This window comes from Schistocerca serialis, chromosome 1, assembly GCF_023864345.2.
Source record: "Schistocerca serialis cubense isolate TAMUIC-IGC-003099 chromosome 1, iqSchSeri2.2, whole genome shotgun sequence".
In the NCBI taxonomy this organism is placed as follows: Eukaryota; Metazoa; Arthropoda; class Insecta; order Orthoptera; family Acrididae; genus Schistocerca; species Schistocerca serialis.
In genome coordinates this window covers 1,084,082,845-1,084,102,879 of record NC_064638.1, presented here as the reverse complement: position 1 = coordinate 1,084,102,879, position 20,035 = coordinate 1,084,082,845, and the positions used below count along the sequence as shown (strand labels likewise).

Genomic DNA, 20,035 nt, shown 5'->3' with positions numbered 1-20,035 from the left:
GATATTAGCATTTGGTCCGGGGACTCAGAGCAGAATAGGAACATTCACATTTCGGGCCAGGGACGCAGAGAGGAGTTAACTATTTACATTCGGGCTGGGGCCAAAAAGAAAGGCCGGACCTTTAACATTTGAAAGGCGTACACGGAAGAGAGCAGGCGTGCAGCATCCCAACGGCGGCGGAGGACGTCAGTGGGGGCGCAAACGGCCTTTAGTGATGGTGGGCCACCTCGAGTGCTACGGTTCGACGACATCTGGGACGGCTCACGGTAAGAATACACCGCTGCAGCAGCGTACCCGGGACAGACAAGCACAGCGATTTGTTCGTTCGAACGAAAGCGACAACCTCCAGGATGGTTGTTTTGTCCCAGTAGGAGCAATCACTGCTGACCTACCATACAAATTCGCGCGTCTTTAATTATGATAGTATCGCGCCAAATCCTGACTGATATCCTTACTCGCCTCTGAATCTTGCCCACTAATTACGATGATTGTCAATGTTACTTGACATATTTTAAAGCAGACTGTGAATCATAAATGTTCAACCCCTACAAGCCCCAACCGTTTTAATAAAATAAATTCTGAATATTGTAATATATGACTTTACATTCATAGGTAGCGAAATGCATGTCACAATAAAGAGTTAAAGAGGCTTCAAAGAGAACCCACTAGGGATACAGTGCTTATGGCTCCTACACCATAATGCGCTAGGCAAAATCCACTGTGTAAATTCTCTAATTAGCACTGCACCCTAAGAAGAGATCAGCCACTGGAATCAGACGGTGGAAATTTAATATACGTAGGGGAGGTCCAAGACACTAATGTGTAACGGCACATTCCAAGGAAACATTACACAGTCATCACGTAGCCTTCATCGTAGCCACATAAAACCAACTGCCGTGCCTGCTCACGTGTCGTACTGCAAGAATGGAACAGTTACGTACCTAGAGCGTATGTGACCATGCTTGTCTTACGAGTGCAGAAGCACAATTCAAAACATTATTTTTTAAATTACTAAAACATAAGCATTGCTTTTTGTTTTTTGTAGTATGATAAATTACTGTTTTGAGTACTTGAAGAAAGATAACCGGCAACGATTCATCCCCTAAAACGAAACGAACATGTTTGTTCGCTACTGTAATCGATATCATACAAAATTAGAAAAAAGGCTTTTTTTTACACATGATCTCCGTCCCTTTCAACAGAGGTTCTACGCGCTACAGTCTGGAACCGCTCGGCCGCTATGGTCGCAGGTTCGAATCCTGCCTCGGGCATGGATGTGTGTGTTGTCCTGTAACCTCCCCACAAAAATTTATAAGAATTGTAAAGACAATACTTAATAGAAATGGGAGCCAAACGGCAATATCGTCCCCTCAGAAATATTTAAATAAAAAATATAATAATAAGTGGGACCCAAGAATAACCTCCGTGCAATGAAATGTACTAACAAAGGCAACAAAAATGTGAAATTCGCAATCTGACTCTGGTGTAAGCTCCCACTAAAATAATGAAAGTCCATTCAGTGATAATGATTATTCAATTAAACCGAAATATCGGTCTTTGGCCCTGTGTAAAAAAATCAAAATTAAATTCTTACCTCATTGCAACACCTAGTCAAATTTCTGCTCTTGTTGTTGCGCACCGCTTGGAGGAACTGCATTGCAAATAATAATATTCCTTTTTCTTTTTTTTTTGTAGTCTAATTGAAAACTGAAACTTTTGTTTAGGGGAAGTGGAACGAAATAGTTACTTCAATAAAAAATGAAAATTTTTATGTAAAATTGCTTTTGAAATCAAAGTTATTATTGGGGGCACTTGTTGAAAATTAGTTACAATAATTAAACTTTACATTATCCTTTGATTATCTTAATTAACAGTATACCTCATTCAGCATCTTGACCAGTGTTGTCGCCAGACCACATCACGCAATCCCACTGGACTGCTACCACTGACCGACCGCTCTGCATGACCACTACAAGCGTACAGCACGCGACGACTACTGACAGAGTACTCTACCCAACTAGACAGAGCTACAGACTCGCAACGACTGACTGACAGACTGAGAACCGCTCGCAACACTCGCGCGGTCAAGCGCATACTCTCTGGTCACAGATGCTACAATGCCTCGCCATCGCTGCTATGTTACATACGTGTTTCAGTCCTTACGTTAGTTAGGTTTAAGTAGTTCTAAGTTCTAGGGGACTGATGACCTCAGATGTTAAGTCTCATAGTGCTCAGAGCCATTTGAACTATTTGAACCTTTCAACAGACTTATGGCAGCGTGGAACGAAGGCCTGTACACCTGAACAATCGAAGTCAGCATAAACACTTTTGAACCAATATGTAGCACCACCACAAGGGAGTTGTCAGTTTCAAATCTCGATCCGCGAAGCAACTCCCTTAGTTCACCGCGGAGGTGCTGTTCACACGTTGCCAGATCAGGACGGTATGGTGGCTGTTCCACAGTGGTCCAACGGGGCTTTGTGATCCCAGGTGTGGTTTGCTCACTGAGATGTGGCCGAGCGGTATCACGAAGCTCCAAAATGTCAAGTTTTTGAAGATGTTGTCGCTCACTGTTACGCCTTTGTTAGCCAAAATCTGGTTGTGAATACGCTGCACATTGTTAGGAAACTGTGCAGAGCTCGGTCTGTCGATGCACAGTAAGTCTCAAGTATTGGCGTGCCCACTTTCACTGGAAAATCTGTTTGTCAAAGAACTAAATGTTCTGCGATCAGTAACCTCATACTCATACACCTTCTTCAATTTGTGATTGCTTGTCACTGCCTCTTTCCCACGACACAGGACATCCATAGCAACGCGTTGCTTGAGACGAAAATCAGACAGCAAAAGTTGCGCTATAGGAGTGACCCTAGAAGCGTACAGTATTTGTTGGAAAGAATAAATTTTCTCAGCAGGTGAGTGTAAAATGAAAGAAACATGTTCAGTGTATCCACCTTTATTCCGGCAGTGCAGGCGTGCTCTTATTTCATTGTTATTCCTTTCACTTGGACTTCTACAGTGTGCAGACTGGCCTGGATGAACGCCTCTGTCGTGCCCCTGAGTGCTTGCTGAACGAACAGGCAAATGGCATCTGCGTGCCAGGGCCCATTCACCAGCCAATCTATTGGTCGCTATCGTACCTGACTGAGCCGCCATACTAACAAGACAATCAATATCTTTAGCTTACTAAGAAACGGTAACCGAAACACAACTGTGTGCGAAACGTAAGGACGAAATTAACGTTCATAATGTGTGTCTCGGTTAAATAACACAGCTCCATGATACTTGGTCCATAAAAAGAGAGAACTGGTGCAGTTAAGTACAGATGGTAACTAGAATAAATAGGGAATCAGACGAACAAACATGAAACCTTTGCTCAGAGACAATCTACATCTACATTTATACATTTATACTCCTCAAGCAACCCAAGGGTGTGCGGCGGAGGGCACTTTACGTGCCACTGTCATTGCCTTCCTTTCCTGTTCCAGTCGCGTATGGTTCGCGGGAAGAACGACTGCCGGAAAGCCTCCGTGCGCGCTCGAATCTCTCTAATTTTATATTCGTGATCTCCTCGGGAGGTATAAGTAGTGGGAAGCAATATATTCGATACCTCATCCAGAAACGCATCCTCTCGAAACCTGGACAGCAATCTACACCGCGATGCAGTTCGCCTCTCTTGCAGAGTCTGCCACTTGAGTTTGCTAAACATCTCCGTAACGCTATCACGCTTACGAAATAACCCTGTGACGAAACGCGCCGCTCTTCTTTGGATCTTCTCTATCTCCTCTGTCAACTCGACCTGGTACGGGTCCCACACTGATGAACAATACTCAAGTATAGGTGGAACGAGTGTTTTGTAAGCCACCTCCTTTGTTGATGGACTACATTTTCTAAGCACTCTCCCAATGAATCTCAACCTGGCACCCGCCTTAACAACAATTAATTTTAGTTGATCATTCCACTTCAAATCGTTCCGTACGCATACTCCCAGATATTTTACAGAAGTAACTGCTACCAGTGTTTGTTCCGCTATCATATAATCATACAATAAAGGATCCTTCTTTCTATGTATTCGCAATACATTACATTTGTCTAGGTTAAGGGTCAGTTGCCACTCCCTGCACCAAGTGCCTATTCGCTGCAGATCTTCCTGCATTTCGATCCAATTTTCTAATGCTCTGGAGTCACCGGAATTTATGATCGCTACGTGAACATTTGAAACGGCGGGACATTGTTCTTAATCGAGTGTGTGATCACCATGGACGACAATGCATGCTCTCTGACGTGCTGTCATTGCTCCCGTGGCGGCGAAAGGATGGGCCTTCCCTTCCCCCGAATCGTTCGCAAACGTGTGTGGGTAGTGTTGGAGAGGCTTACTGCAGTACGTCCACATGCACCAACGACCATTCAGGTGTTAACCGCGCTGGTCGAGCAATGGAACGCCGTAACACAAGAATGCCTTACCGTCCTTGTAGAGAGGGTGGAAGTACCTCGCGGAATAGATTGCCGTTCTTGTTGATCAAATTCCCTATTAAGAATCATACCCCGCGGTTTGTAATGTCGAGGGTACCTCATAAATCAGGATTACTTCAATATTATTATTGTCTTTGAATAAAAATGTCATTGCTACTCGTCTTATTGCGTTTTTCTTTCAGTTATCTTCTGTACTATACAACAGTAGTTATTTCTACGTATGGTCAACGTATCATGCATCTGTATCAATTGGCAGTGAAACATCATGCGAAAGTTACTTTCGTCCTTAAGTTCGCACACCAGTGTAGCAACATGCGATAGCCACAATTCTGTTTGTTTCATTATTCCTGATTTAATGATATCAATGTCTTACAAGGAATTCCTTGACTGCGTGGTCATAAAATGTCAGTAGTGTGTACTGCATTCCATTCCCCACATATTGTCTACCATACAACTAGAATATTAGCTGCTAATGGCAACAAGGGCTGGGATTGGAGGTATCCAATGGTGAACACAGCATGAGGCTACGGAGGAGGGCTGGGATTGGAGGTATCCAATGGTGAACACAGCATGAGGCTACGGAGGAGGGCTGGGATTGGAGGTATCCAATGGTGAACACAGCATGAAGATACGAACTGCCTAGTAGACGAGTAGCACAAGACAGTGCTTACAGTGTTTGTGTTGTTGATACAAAGCAGGGCAATGGCAACGATAAACGTGCAAACATTGCATTATACCTACGGCTACCGTTGCCGAAGTTGACATTTCCTCACGAAGGAATCCAAGGAATTTCGCAGAGTGGGAAAGAAGTGGCGAACAAAATATTAGCGTTTCTGCAAGATGAGTCAGTGGAATGTGCGATGTCCGTATACCCTTGGCTCTGCAGACAAAGTACGTGAGGAGTACAGTGATGACGATACGTGTTCAACAAGTGAAAGTGATACTGAAACAGGTGTCGAGCCATGTAGTTCATCACCCTTGTTAGACAGGGAGCCACAAGTCCCGTTTCCAATGAAACGTAGTAAAGGACAATCGTTGTCCAAGAAGCAGGTATTAAACATAATTACGAACATGGAAGATCATCCTCGGAATAATAAAAAAAACCACTAGGAACAGATTTCAAATAAGTCCGCAGCGATATGACCATGTAGCGCATAAGAAAAACTACGGATATTCAAGACGCACTTGTTACAAAAACTAGTGTTTGCGCGCATCAAGAATGTTCGATACAATTTACAGAATGTCCATGATAGTGACCTACTATGTTATGCACATCAAACTGCGCACGAAATAGATTACGGTGATTTAAGGGAAGCAGTGGATGGATGCGTAACTTCAAACAGTACAATAGAATTGGAAGACGTAAGATGACAGAGTCCCAAATTAAATGAGCGCTTAAAAATCTGCAGTTGAGATACTTGAATATTTCTGATATCTCAACTGCAGATTTTTCAGCGATCATTTAACTTTAGGACTTTGTATCCCAGAATGAACAAAAATGGACTTGTACTACTATTGAAATAACCCCTTCAGATGGAAATATCTACGGTACTATCTACGCAGTACTGCTGGTGTATATTTATCGCGAGAGGAGCCTATAAGAATATACATAAAATATTTTTCACAACATTCTAATGTTAGACGCATTGTCATGTGATTATTATCATACGCAGTTTACTGGCAGAGTGGAACTCCACTCATATGGTATCAATTCTTGACGGTGTTCTTCTTTTGCTATTAGTATACACAGGTCAGAGAAAATTCTGATAAAAGGGCTAGCGAAGGCGAAAGGGGGGGGGGGGGGGGATCGTCGAATCAAGCCAAATTTTCCGAATGGCCATCGTCGGGATTGCACCATTATGGACCTACGACCATGAAACGGCAACCAATCAGCATCTAGCGAGAGAAAGTATTTGCGTTTAACTTAACTAGCCCTATCTAGCACTCATTTTGCTAATGACCGGAATTACTCCTTAAATTAGCTGAAGGCAATTGTTCCCCCCCCCCCCCCCCCTCCTGTTTCGGTTCGTTAGACGTAATTTTTGTGGGTACAGCTCGAGTATGAAACGAACTACATTATAAGTCACGTAAGCATTGTTTCTTTAATATAATAAGCTTCACTATAGAAAAAAGCTGTACATTAAGATGGTCGACCTGTGGAACCGGAAGATGCAATATTTTCAGCAAGGAAATAAAAGAAACACACTAATCTGAGAACACGAATGAACTTTTATTCTCAAGTGAAGTTCAGTAACTTTAAACTAAGACACCTATGAAAAAGGAAGTAGAAACTATATTTTAAACTCGATTTGTTTCCTGAAATTTCAGTTTTTAGAGTTAATTTTCGAAATGTAAGCTTCCAATACTGCTGCAAAACAATATCCGCAGAAAATGATTGATAGACCCTCTAGAAAATTCCTGCCCTGTTGCGAACGATTGTGGAAACCTGAACAGCTCTCGTGGTCGGCCATCAGGACTGTTGATTTCCGTGGTCGATGGTTGGCTGCCATTTTGCGTTCGTAATTCCACAAAGGTTCGTATCTGATCTGTGTTGCCGGGCCTATATCTCACATTTTATTCGTGCACCCTCTAGATTAGATAAAAGAAAAACACGGTCGAGTCACATTAATGTGACCACCCCCTTATGATCGACGTCAAAGTGCAATAACTTCTCACAGATGGCACGTGGCAGCACTAGCAGTGGAGTGGTTCAAAATGGTTCACATGGCTCTGAGCACTATGGGACTTAACATCTATGGTCATCAGTCCCCTAGAACTTAGAACTACTTAAACCTAACTAAGGACATCACACAACACCCAGGCATCACGAGGCAGAGAAAAATCCCTGGCTCCATCGGGAATCGAACCCGGGAACCTGTGCGTGGGAAGCGAGAACGCTACCGCATGACCACGAGCTGCGGACGCAGTGGAGCGTATACAGGGTGATTCCCGAAGATATGAAAATATTTTAATACGTTATTCTGCAAGTAAAATTAAAGAAAAAAGTTCATATAAATTTAGGTCCGCAAATATTTAGTCACGGCGTTACGGCTAGTAAAATATTTTGACTGAAATTTAGCAACTTCGCTAATATGAAGCCATCGCAAAACTGTAGGACGTTAAAGTAAAGCAAGATTTCCATTTATTTTGTTGTTATTGATCTGGTGAATCTAATAAAACATGTCCCAGGCGTGTATCTGCATTAGTTTTCCAATAAATGAAATTAAGAACAACCTTGTGAAATGAAACAAGGAACAAAATCTCTTTATACATATGCAGCAAAATGCATAGAATTCGGTGGAGACATTTTTGAACACTTATTGTGAATATATTGTGAAATTGTATGTACACTATCAACTTCTTAACACTGAGCTTTGTTTTTTCCTGTTAAACATGAATTCTCGAGTGCTATGGTATTAATAAAAGCAGATTATCTGACGCATTCATAGAGTTTCAGTTAACATTATGACCATCATTTTTCCAAAATTAAGTTTTCTACAACTTACGTTGAAACCTTTGTGCCATTGTCTGGAATTTAAAAAACAAATTGGGCCAGTAAGTTAATAAATTAAAAATTTTACTTAATTGCTTCTTTGTTTCTCTGAATGTTCTGCAAAACTACTGCAGATATGCGTCTGGGGCATGTTTTATTAGATTCACCAGGTCAATAACAACAAAATGAATGGAAATCGTGCATTACCTTAATCTCGTACACTTCTGCGATGGCTTCATATTAGCGAATTTGCTAAATTTCAGGCAAAATCTTTTATTGCCGTAACTCCGTAACTAAACATTTGAGGGCGTATGTTTATATGAACTTTTTTCTTTAGTTTTACTTGTAGAATAACATATTAAAATATTTGTGTATCTTCATGAGTCCCCCTTTATAAAGCGTGCCGGGTGATGTGGAGAATAGTGCAGTCGTTGAGGTAATGCACGAATGGGGCGATTTGTCTGACGTCCAAAACACATGAAAGGCATAGTCATGGTTTTAGGGGCAATGGTGGAAGAATTTTCGAAGCGGCTGAGTTTGTAAACTGTTCGCATGCTCCTGTGGTTAAAGCACATCGTGCAAGGCAAAACGAAGCTATACCAAACTGGCGCGGAGGCAACTGTGGTGCAGCACGGACCACAGATGACAGGGGCGAACGACTGCTGCGGTGCTAAACATGGGGAAAAGACGTGCAACTGTTAAGCAACTCACCGCCCGGAGAACCAAGGGGCTACCAGTAGTGTTCAGCGAACGTTTCTGCGTATGGGCCTCCGCATCAGGCACATGATTTATGCGTCCGCGGTGGCTGCTTTTCATCGGCGCCGAACGCAACTACACTCATGCTCATAAACTAGCGATAATCGCACACAATGTGGCACTACACAAAACTGGCGCTAATAGCATAGGCACATTGGGAACACATACGACAAAGATCTGTCAGCGCACGGTATTGGTGTTGAGAAAACAGTCCCGAAACACTCGTGCTACAAAACAACACTGTTCCTGCGCATGTACCCCGACATCAGTATGGGATATGATCACCATGGACACGTACACAGGCCGCACAACGGGTTGGCATACTCTGGATCAGGTGGTCGATCGGCTGCTGGGGTGTAGCCTCGCATTCTTGGACCAATGCCTGTCGGAGCGCCTAAAGTGTCGTAGGGGTTTGAACACATCGTGCAAGGCAAAACGAAGCTATACCAAACTGGCGCGGAGGCAACTGTGGTGCAGCACGGACCACAGATGACAGGGGCGATCGACTGCTGCGGTGCTAAACATGGGGAAAAGACGTGCAACTGTTAAGCAACTCACCGCCCGGAGAACCAAGGGGCTACCAGTAGTGTTCAGCGAACGTTTCGACGTATGGGCCTCCGCATCAGGCACATGATTTATGCGTCCACGGTGGCTGCTTTTCATCGGCGCCGAACGCAACTACACTCATGCTCATAAACTAGCGATAATCGCACACAATGTGGCACTACACAAAACTGGCGCTAATAGCATAGGCACATTGGGAACACATACGACAAAGATCTGTCAGCGCACGGTATTGGTGTTGAGAAAACAGTCCCGAAACACTCGTGCTACAAAACAACACTGTTCCTGCGCATGTACCCCAACATCAGTATGGGATATGATCACCATGGACACGTACACAGGCCGCACAACGGGTTGGCATACTCTGGATCAGGTGGTCGATCGGCTGCTGGGGTGTAGCCTCGCATTCTTGGACCAATGCCTGTCGGAGCGCCTAAAGTGTCGTAGGGGTTTGAACACGTGCAGCGATATGTCGACTGAGAGCATCCCAGACGCACTCGATGGGGTTTAGGTCTGGAGAACAGGCAGGCCATTCCATTCGCCTGATATCTTCAGTTTCAAGGTGCTACTCCGCAATGGCAGCTCGGTGGGGCCGTGCGTTATCATCCATCAGGAGGAAGGTGAGACCCACTGCACCCCTGAAAAGGCGGACATACTGGTGCGAAATGACGTCCCGATAACCGGACCTGTTACAGTTCCTCTGTCAAAGACATGCAGGGGTGTACGTGCATCAATCATAATCCCACCCCACACCATCATACCACGACCTTCATACAGGTCCCTTTCAGGGACATTAAGGGGTTGGTATCTAGTTCCTGGTTCACGCCAGATGAAAACCCGGCGAGAATCACTGTTCAGGCTGGACTCATCCGTGAACATAACCTGGGACTATTGCTCCAATGACCATGTTCTGTGTTCTTGCCATCCAGGCTTTACGGGCTCTCCTGTGATCAGGGGTCAGTGGAATGCACCTTGCAGGACTCTGGGCGAATAAACCATGTCTGTTCAGTCGTCTGTAGACTGTGTGTCTGGAGACAACTGTTCCAGTGACTGCGGTAAGGTCCCGAGCAAGGCTACCTGCAGTGCTCCGTGGCCGTGTACGGGCACTGATGGTGAGATATCGGTCTTATTGTGGTGTTGTGTACTGTGGACGTCCCGTACTTTAGCGCCTGGACACGTTTCCTGTCTGCTGGAATCGTTGCCATATTGTTGAGATCACACTTTGTGGCACACAGAGGGCCCAAGCTACGACCTGCTGTGTTTGACCAGCCTCCAGTCGCCCTAGTATTCTACCTCACATAACGTCATCAATATGTGTTCTTTGAGCCATTTTCAACACACAGTCACCATTAGCACGTCTGAAAACGTCTGCACACTTACTCGCTGCACCGTACTCTGACATGCACCAACACACCCCTGCGTATGTAGACTGCTGCTAGCGCCACCGTGCGACGACCGCACCTCAAATGCACCGCATGGTCATACCCCGAGGTGATTTAAACACGCAAACCGCCCACCAGAGTGTTGTTTCACCATGTATCAGCATTATCCTCAATTTATGAGCATGAGCGTAGATGCCCACTGAATGGCGACAGATGGTCTTTTCAGATGAATCACGTCTGAAAGAAAACTCCCTACAACAATCGTCGGAAAAGTCCAAGCCGGAGGAGGAAGCGTTATGGTCTACGGGATGTTCTCATGGCTTTCCCTGGGTGATCTCATCATTCTGGAAGGCATAATTGAACGACACAGGTATGCATCCATCGTTGGGGACCATGACAAACTCAACATGCCATTTGTTTCTCCTCGACAAGACGACATAGGAAAATGCACAAAAGTGTGTGATTTCGTATGGCACCAAACTACTGAGGCAATTGGTCCCTAGACTTACACACCACTTAAACTAACTTTGCTAAAGACAACACACACACCCATGCCCAAGGGAGGACTTGAACCTTCTGCGGGAGTGGCCGTCCAATTCGTGACACGGAGCCTCTAACTGCGCGCCCACTCCGCGCGGCAAGACAGCAGCCACAAGCAGGACAATGCAATGTCACACGGCTCGCAATGTAACTGTGTGATTCTAAGAGTATCGTGATGTGTTTACTGTCCTTCCCTGGCCACCAAATTCCCCAGATTGAAACCCAATCGGGAACCTGTGGAACCACCTCGATAGTGTTGTTCACGTAATGTATCCTCAGCCGAGAAATCGAGCGCAAATGGCCACGGTAATGGAGTGTATAAGACTCCAGATTCCATCGGTACATTTCAGACCCTCACTAACTCTCTTCCAGAATGTCTCGTAGCGGTCCTCGCTGCAAAAGACGGTTATTCGGGCTTTTGGCGGGCGGTCGCGTTAATGTGACTGGACACTGAATACGCGTCCAACCATGAGGGTAATCTGCTTGGACGAAGATTCGATTTTCAACCATTGGTGAGGCAAAAAATTATCAAGTATGCAGCAACCAGTCGCAAAATCATGTTTTATTTATTCACTTTTTTTGCGACTGGTTGCTGCATATTTGGTAATTTTATGGTTTACGGTCGCTGCACGACTTGGGAACCACATGGAGCCCACCATTCATTGGTGAGACAATTTTTTACGTTTACAGGTATACTGTACGAATCATACGAAGTGTGTGGCAGAGTATACCTTTTATTGCACCATATATTAAGGATTCTTCTCGTTTATTCACCCGCGGAGTACAGGAATGATATCTAACTTTGTAGTTTTGCACTTTTCCGATATCAAATCGAAAGCGCGGTATTATCCCTCTGTTGTTAGGTAAGTAAGCGCCTCCTTCGCATCCCACAAGAGGGCACGTGCTGTCTCTGTTCCTCCGGCGGCTCGGACTAGCTCGCTCGCGGTCATTGATCACCGGTAGCTGGAGGACAGCCATCCCAGGACTAGTACTGGCAGTTATGTGGCCGCTACGAGAAACTGCAAAAATTGAATAGCACTTCGAGCGAGTCAGTGTCGCCAATAATCTGCTAGGGCTACTTTACACTGGTTAGGTAACAGTTGTTTCTGATATTGCTGGTATTTGTATTATGGCCAATATGGAGCTGTCAAAGTATAATTTGCAAAAAAAAAAAAAAAAAAAACTATCTACAGCCAAGATCACACAAATCTTCTGAAGTAAAGTCTGTCCAAGCCGGTTATCGAAATTAAAGAAATATTTACGCGATCTTAGCTATTGAAAGTTTTTTACCAAGTACGAGTAAAACAGATTCTCAATATGAAAAAATTCAAGAAAAGTACAAATCTCTGTCTAAAGTTTGGTCTTTCAGTGCTGGAGACGGCATCAGAGACTTTAACGACTCTGAAAGGAGTTTCAGGCTCAAAAAAGCTCAGCAAGAAGATCTGTTTATATGCATCTACATAATGGGCGGTTCAGGACGTCATCAGACTGCTGTCTAAGATTGCAGAGTCGCGCCGACGTATGCTGAACAAAACAAACATCGCCAGCTGTTCTGCACTAAAGTCCTATGACATACGTCAGCGTACTTCGTGATCTTAGGCTCCAGTCAGATTACTTCACGAAAAGACTCTTGCTGCTTGTCGAGCTTGTTTCACCCTGCATCTCATTTGGTTCAAATGGCTCTGAGCACTATGGGACCTAACTTCTGAGGTCATCAGTCCCCTAGAACTTAGAACTACTTAAACCTAACTAACCTGCATCTCATTTCTGAATTGTTAAAGCCTCTGATGTTGTCTCCCGCACTGAAAGAACGAACATTGGAAATAACGAAAATACCGGCAGTGAATGCCTGCATTCTACTGTTATTTCTGTCTATCGCGTTTGGGTCCTGATCATGATTTACGAACACTGTGGGAGTCGCTTCTGTAATCTATTGTGTACTCAGCACACAAGCTCAGTTTTCCTATCTTGGTTGAAGCCACGTACGCGTCCTCGCTCAGATTTTATTAATACACTCTTGTATGCAACTAGCCTCAGTAACATCAATCCAGAATCGTGCTATTTACATTGCTAAAGGTTTGTCTGTCTACGCCACAGCTACTTCTGTCTGTCGGATTCGAGCTCGCTTTGTACTTTATGCGCATTATTTGCTTTGGTACTCGGGATTAACCTTACTTCATGTTGTTGATGTTGGCTGGGCGTTGTTCTTTAAATTTTGTTTATGTGTTTCTCATTGTTGCGCATCTGTTTACAGTGACTTTTTATAGTTGGGGATGCGACAAAAATTCAGTAGGGAGCAAGCGATAATATTGCATAAGTGGAATAGTAGTACAGTAGATCATTTAATGAAACGTCATCAGCTGGTGAATGAATAATTTTAATACTATGCGTTTCGGGATAACTGATCATCAAATATTTGTAAAACAGAGGATACATAGTCATAAGGAAAAGCAACAGCACAGACACAAAAATACCCACGGCAGAAGATACATACGAAATACACCGAGTTGTGCAGATGAACTGTTTTTGTTTGTTCTAATAAAACATATTCCCCGACTCTTACGGGACTTGGTAAGAATGTCTTCTACGAGTAATGACTGTCTTGGGGTGGGACACAACGAATGTAGTGTGTGGACATACAAGGTGAGAATGCGGGTCTCGCGGGACGCGTGCGAGAGATAGTCCCTGTAGTCGCGCCATCATCTGTGCCCTCGGTGGCTCAGATGGATAGAGCGTCGGCCATGTAAGCAGGAGATCCCGGGTTCGAGTCCCGGTCGGGGCACACATTTTCACCTGTCTCCGTTGATATATATCAATGCCCGTTAGATGCTGAAGTTATTAATATAATTCTAATTTCGTTCTTGAATGTGATTTTCACTGTGCAGTGGAGTGTGCGCTGATATGAAACTTCCTGGCAGATAAAAACTGTGTGCCGGACCGAGACTCGAACTCGGGACCTTTGCCTTTCGCGGGCAAGTTCTCTACCAACTGACCTGCTCAAGCACGACTCACGCCCCGTCCTCACAGCTTTACTTTTGCCAGAACCTCGTCTCCTACCTTCCAAACTTTGCAGAAGCTCTCCTGCGAACCTTGGTAGAGCACTTGCCCGCGAAAGGCAAAGGTCCCAAGTTCGAGTGTCGGTCCGGTACGCAGTTTTAATCTGCCAGGAAGTTTCTAATTTCGTTCTTATTTGACCCGATCCTTCCGCTCCCATGCATCCTTACGCCAGTAGTGCGTACCGTTTTCCACAGACAGTAGCCGCAGTTCAGTTCTAGCACTGGAATTTATAATCAGCACCCGCGTGGGCGGACCCTTACTGTGTGTACGCGGACCCCGGCCCGTCGCCTCCCCGTTGGGGAAGGGCAGCGCCAGGCAGACCATCCATCGCGCGCTGCCAGCGACACTCCGCCGTGAACTATCGGACCCACCCGTGACCGGACGCCATGATTTAGCGTTATTGTCGCGCGGTCGCGCTGATCGAAATACGAGCAACCAACTTCATCCCCAAGCGCTGCGACTTATCTCAGACCTGATTCGGTTTAACGCGGCGGAAACGTCGCGCCTGGAGGCTCCGGTTTTATCGAACATCGGTTCTGCAAGTATAACGGGGTGAGCGGGAGTGGGGCCGGGTGGCGGGCGGAGCGAAACCACGCATGAAATTTTGCGTCCCTAAACTGTTCTGGCTGGAACGTAGCCTTAAACTTTCTACGCAGAAAGCATGACAACGCAAACTTAGCGCACACCTATCTTAGGAATTTCGACGCAAAAACCCTTTCATACGGTAGTTGTTGTCCTGGTGTTCAGAAAAGTGTCAGTTTGTTCATAAAACCGGATTTCTCGTATTATTAAACCTTTAATCTCTGTATACAAAAAGAAATGCCCTCACTGATCCACCGACTCATCACCGCCCTGCCCAAACGGATATGGATAGAAGCTCAAAATTTGGTCAGGACGTTGATCTTATATTGCAGACACCGTTTAAAGATGGGTTTTTCAAAATTCCACCTATAAGCAGGTGAAACAGGGTATGAAGGTTTTTTTGACGCTATTAAGGCAATGTTGAAGCTAAACCTACGATAATTGGTATTTTACTTATCGTTCTGATATAAATAAATATGCCGGCCGAAGTGGCCGAGCGGTTCAAGGCGCTTCAGTCTGGAACCGCGCGACCGCTACGGTCGCAGGTTCGAATCCTGCCTCGGGCATGGATGTGTGTGATGTCCTTAGGTTAGTTAGATTTAAGTAGTTCTAAGTTCTAGGGGACTGATGACCATAGATGTTAAGACCCATAGTGTTTAGAGCCATTTGAACCATTTTTAAGTTCTAGGGGACTGATAACCTCCGATGTTAAGTCCCACAGTGCTCAGAGCCTTTTGAACCATTTTTGATAAATAAATATGTATTAGAGAATGAAAGTTTCTAAGGAACCAAGAACTCAAAAGTCAGAATTATCAAAAGCCTCCTATGCCAGCTACCAGAACTCCTTTTTGCTGAAAAGTACTTTCGGTAAAGATCGTGCTTCTACGGCCTTAGTTAGGGAGAAAAGTTTAGGAGGTGCTGCAGTATCTGAGCTAAGTCAAAGAAAGCTATTTAACAATTACCACGAGAAACCGGCTTTGTCTGAACTGCATAGAAAAAGAAACTAACCTCTAATTCATTAATTTTTCAAAAGCTCTAATATATTTTTGTTGTAATTAATACGCAAACTAATCACTGCCAATGATAAAAATACATAGCACGTTTAACACGAAGAAATGCTTTATTAAAGTTTAATACCCAGTCTGCAGTTTAATCTGCGTAGATTAGATACACTCTTAGCACAGTGTTTGATTTACACATTAGCAAAGGGCGTAACAACATACAAATTTGATTTAAAAAAATCCCAGCAAATCATAAAGTCCACGCGAGCGAATGAGTGGGCGCTAAGCTAGCCCCCAATAATCCTACTTTTTTGAACACGTGTCGGAATATATACTGTGCTGATTATATGTTCCAAATTAGAACTGTGTGACTGGCATGATTTCTATGGAATTATAAAGTCAAGAGGAATATGAAGCTACAGAATGGACCGTAAGGCGTGCCAAATTTTATTAGAACCATGTCCAATTACAAGAACAACCAGTTTTAAATTACTATCAAGTTTACAGCTACCTCCAGTGTAGGCAGAATTTCAAATCTGTATACAAGACATTCCTTTAAACCCCAGGAAACTGAAAGGTACGATATTCAGTGGTACTAGAACAGTTTATAATGAAAAACAGCGGAAAATAAGGGTAGTGAACTTGGGATTATAGAAGAGGAATACGAGGGAAAATATTAGGGAGCAATCGAAAATTTACGTTCTTCACAGTACTGTGATTATGTTTAGATAGGCCGAGACTGAAAGCACAATAAAATCAGCCAAGAGTTTGAAGTAGACGTAGAGAGAGTCACAAAAAAGTGGAAGGAGAATGAAGACACATAAAACTGACAATTTTTGAAGTCGTAACTTGAACTGTTGCAAATTTTCGTCATAATTTAATAAAAACAATCAGTATGTACCGCAAAAGAGTTTATTTTTCTGGTAACTGGTATTAGTAATAGAAAGACGGACTTCAGGCCAGTATATAACTCTGAAATTCAAAAAGTAGTGCAGGAATATTAGAACTATTTACCTTAGAACTGATCACTCACGGAACGATGGACGGAGTTCACTCTTTATAACTCGTAGCAGCTGATGACAGGTGTCTCTTGGCACATACAACGGTTCCACTCATCCACATCACAAATAGTTACATACTCGTATATGTTGTATTTTTATTGTGTACCTGTGTTACTTACTTAATGCCATATAAGGTTAATAGCTCTATTTTCCTGGCCTACTCTTTTAATTTCAGAGCTACATGTTGGTCTAAAGATAGTCTTTCTATCACTGAAATTTGTTACTAGAAAAAATAAACTACATTTATGATCTAGCCTGACTCTTTTTGTTACATAAAACTGACATATTAAGAAGGAAGATGTGGCTAGTGTTTTGATTTTGCTTCATGTTTTCAGGAATAATAGAAAAGTTGTATTTGATACACACTAAGAGCTTGAGAAAAAACTACGAATTAATTACATATCGCATAGCATAGAGAAAAACAGATAACTGAAGCATTACTGCTAAAATGTGGTGTTACAGGAGCAATAGCATACACGGAAGTGGGCAAAAATTGCACAACATATGAGGATTTGTAAGACTGGACGGAACCACGCAAAAATATTATGGGCACAGTGTTTATTTTGCACTTCTTCGTTCACTTTAGTGTAAATTACAGATGTTCTACACATATTTTATGAAATTTTCTATCCGTTGCTGTTGATGTAAAATTCATTTCCTGGTTGCATTTATAGATGGATATGTTACTGTTATGTACTAACGAATTTCACTAACAATCTCCTTAACAAATTTGCAACTTAGTTCGGGGAAAGCATAAGTACAGAAAAATCGAGTATGAAATCTCCAGCTGGTGTCTATTGCCTTGAATGTAAGAATTATGACAGTTTCATCTTTATTTCTTTATTCTAGTCTACGCAGCAAGTAATCTCCTGTAATGAGAAAAATCATTATTCACTGGGAAATATGAGAAGATATTTCTCCGCCTCAGCTCGTTCCGAAATAATATATCATCGGTCGTTGCCTATACTACAGTTCATTGATCAAAGAACCATTCGCGTCAGCGAGCAACAGAAATCTGGTCTCTTCTAGCAGGAATACCTTCGTTATTACATTTCCTTTGCCACGAGTGAAGGAGCATCGTCTTGCAAAGAGCGGAACGCTATTCCCTTGGAGCATTTTTCATTAAACTGGCCGAGAGGCTAATCAAGTAGGAACAGAAATGCAGCGATGGAACAGAACACGAGGATTCAGTGGACACAGAAGTTTACTAAAAAAGCGGAGTACCGATGTGGAAACATCTAAACCGAATAATTAAAGCAATGTCGGAAAATCCACATGCCGTTTTATAATGACTTACCCCCGCCTTGTAAATATGTATTAGAAGCTATCGCACTTCTAACTTGACTTCTAAAAGACAAATGTCCTCCACCATGGATAGAATTACTCCATGAATCACTGCGCCTTTCCTTTTTATCTCATCATTCTTCGTTATGACACTATCCACCAATTTAAATATAATTAGGATATGTTTTCTTCATGTGGTGTACAACAACCGTATATTAATCGAAGAAAATCGTGTAGCGTCCACTTTGGCTGTTGTTTAATTCCGTATTTACTTTATTTAATTTCTCACGATTGGCCAATTTCGGCCTTACATTCCATTCTCAGATGGTGTAGGTGCCAACATGTCGTAACAGTTCTCGCTTTTAGAAACGCAATGTTGTAACGTATCGATAATAATATGCATAGTCATCTCGCAAAGTTTTAAAGATATTTTTGTTGTATTACATTGTATTAAGTATCGATATGGGTTTAATTGGTACTAGCTTGTGAAAGGATCTTGAAAAACTATTGTTTCAGTCTTACTGTACTATATGCACGTATATTTAAGCGCATTTCAGACATAAATTGTGGTGATGTCACTGCGCCACTGCTATTTCAAGAACAATGGGTCATGATGGCAACATTGTGAGCCGAAATACTCGTAATACATATTAAAAAATACATCACCACAAGCTACGACTGCTAGTTTGCTGCAAGGCAAGAACTTTTAATCAGCAATTTACAGCTTCTCAACGCACGTTTCCAATTCGGAAATTCAGGAACAGCATAGTTTATATGTTTTCAATAGTTCTATGTTCCAGTGTTACCTACAGAAATTCATGACCCTGTTTCGTTTGTTAATTTTAAAAAGAACTGGTTTCTTGCTGAAGAATGATTTCAAGAAACACAGTTAACTGAAACGATAACGTCAATATGTTATATATTTAACAAATAAATTACTGGTTTTAAACTGCAAAAAATGGAAGTGTCATTTTATGATGTGTTCGTCTTTGAACATGTCACAGTCAAATTGGTTTGTTATCAGTTGTAACAAAAAAGAGTTTCAGTAATTATTTCTAATTAGTTTCTTCTCAAATAAAGCAGGTAATAACCTATGTAGTAATGAATCTGCTTGCATCAGTCTTGTTTCAAATAATTTTGCAACAAGAAAAGACAACCTTGCATTAAGATAATTCAGTTAATTACAAAAGTAATACACAGAACTAGCCCCATCAGGCCAGGCGGCTGCCATATTTTGGATTTTGTACTTACGGCAGTGGAATGAACTAACAGTAAGTTAACTGGTGTTCTCGTCCTGATGCTGAATAACCACCAATAAATATAACTAATAATATTTTCCTGGTTAACTCTTTCTGTACCAGAGAGGACGCGTTGAGTAAATATAGTCAAAAAATTGTTCAAATGGCTCTGAGCACTATGGGACTTAACTTCTGAGGTCATCAGTCTCCTAGAACTCAGAACTACATAAGCCTAACTAACCTAAGGACATCACACACATCCATGCCCGAGGCAGGATTCGAACCTGCGACCGTAGCGGTCGTGCGGTTCCAGACAGTAGTGCCCAGAACCGCTCGGGCACTCCGGCCGGCCTGTTACTGTACACAGCATTCTGAAATGCCTTCATCAAAGAAGACGGAGTAAATATCTGAGAATTCGAATCATGAGCAGGTGACAACACGAGTAACTTAGAAGCAGATATCCTCTGAGTATTGAAGCAACTTAAATCACTTAATAAAAACAAGTCTTCCGGATCAGACTGTATACCAATTAGGTTCCTTTCAAGGTATGCTGATGAAATAGCTCCTTGCTTAAAAATCATATACAACCGCTCACTCGACGAATGAT

At 42.9% G+C, this 20,035-nt stretch overlaps 1 protein-coding gene and 1 non-coding gene across 2 annotated transcripts in view; one reads left to right on the top strand and one right to left on the bottom strand.

Annotated features, from left to right (window-relative positions):
- The window catches only part of LOC126416031 (guanylate cyclase 32E), an 809,394-nt gene that overhangs the window by 617,608 nt on the left and 171,751 nt on the right, over window positions 1–20,035 (bottom strand). The gene's annotated exons all lie outside the window — the stretch shown is intronic.
- Trnat-ugu (transfer RNA threonine (anticodon UGU)) lies at window positions 13,913–13,987 on the top strand. The gene has a single exon. It is a non-coding gene; the product is annotated as a tRNA-Thr (tRNA).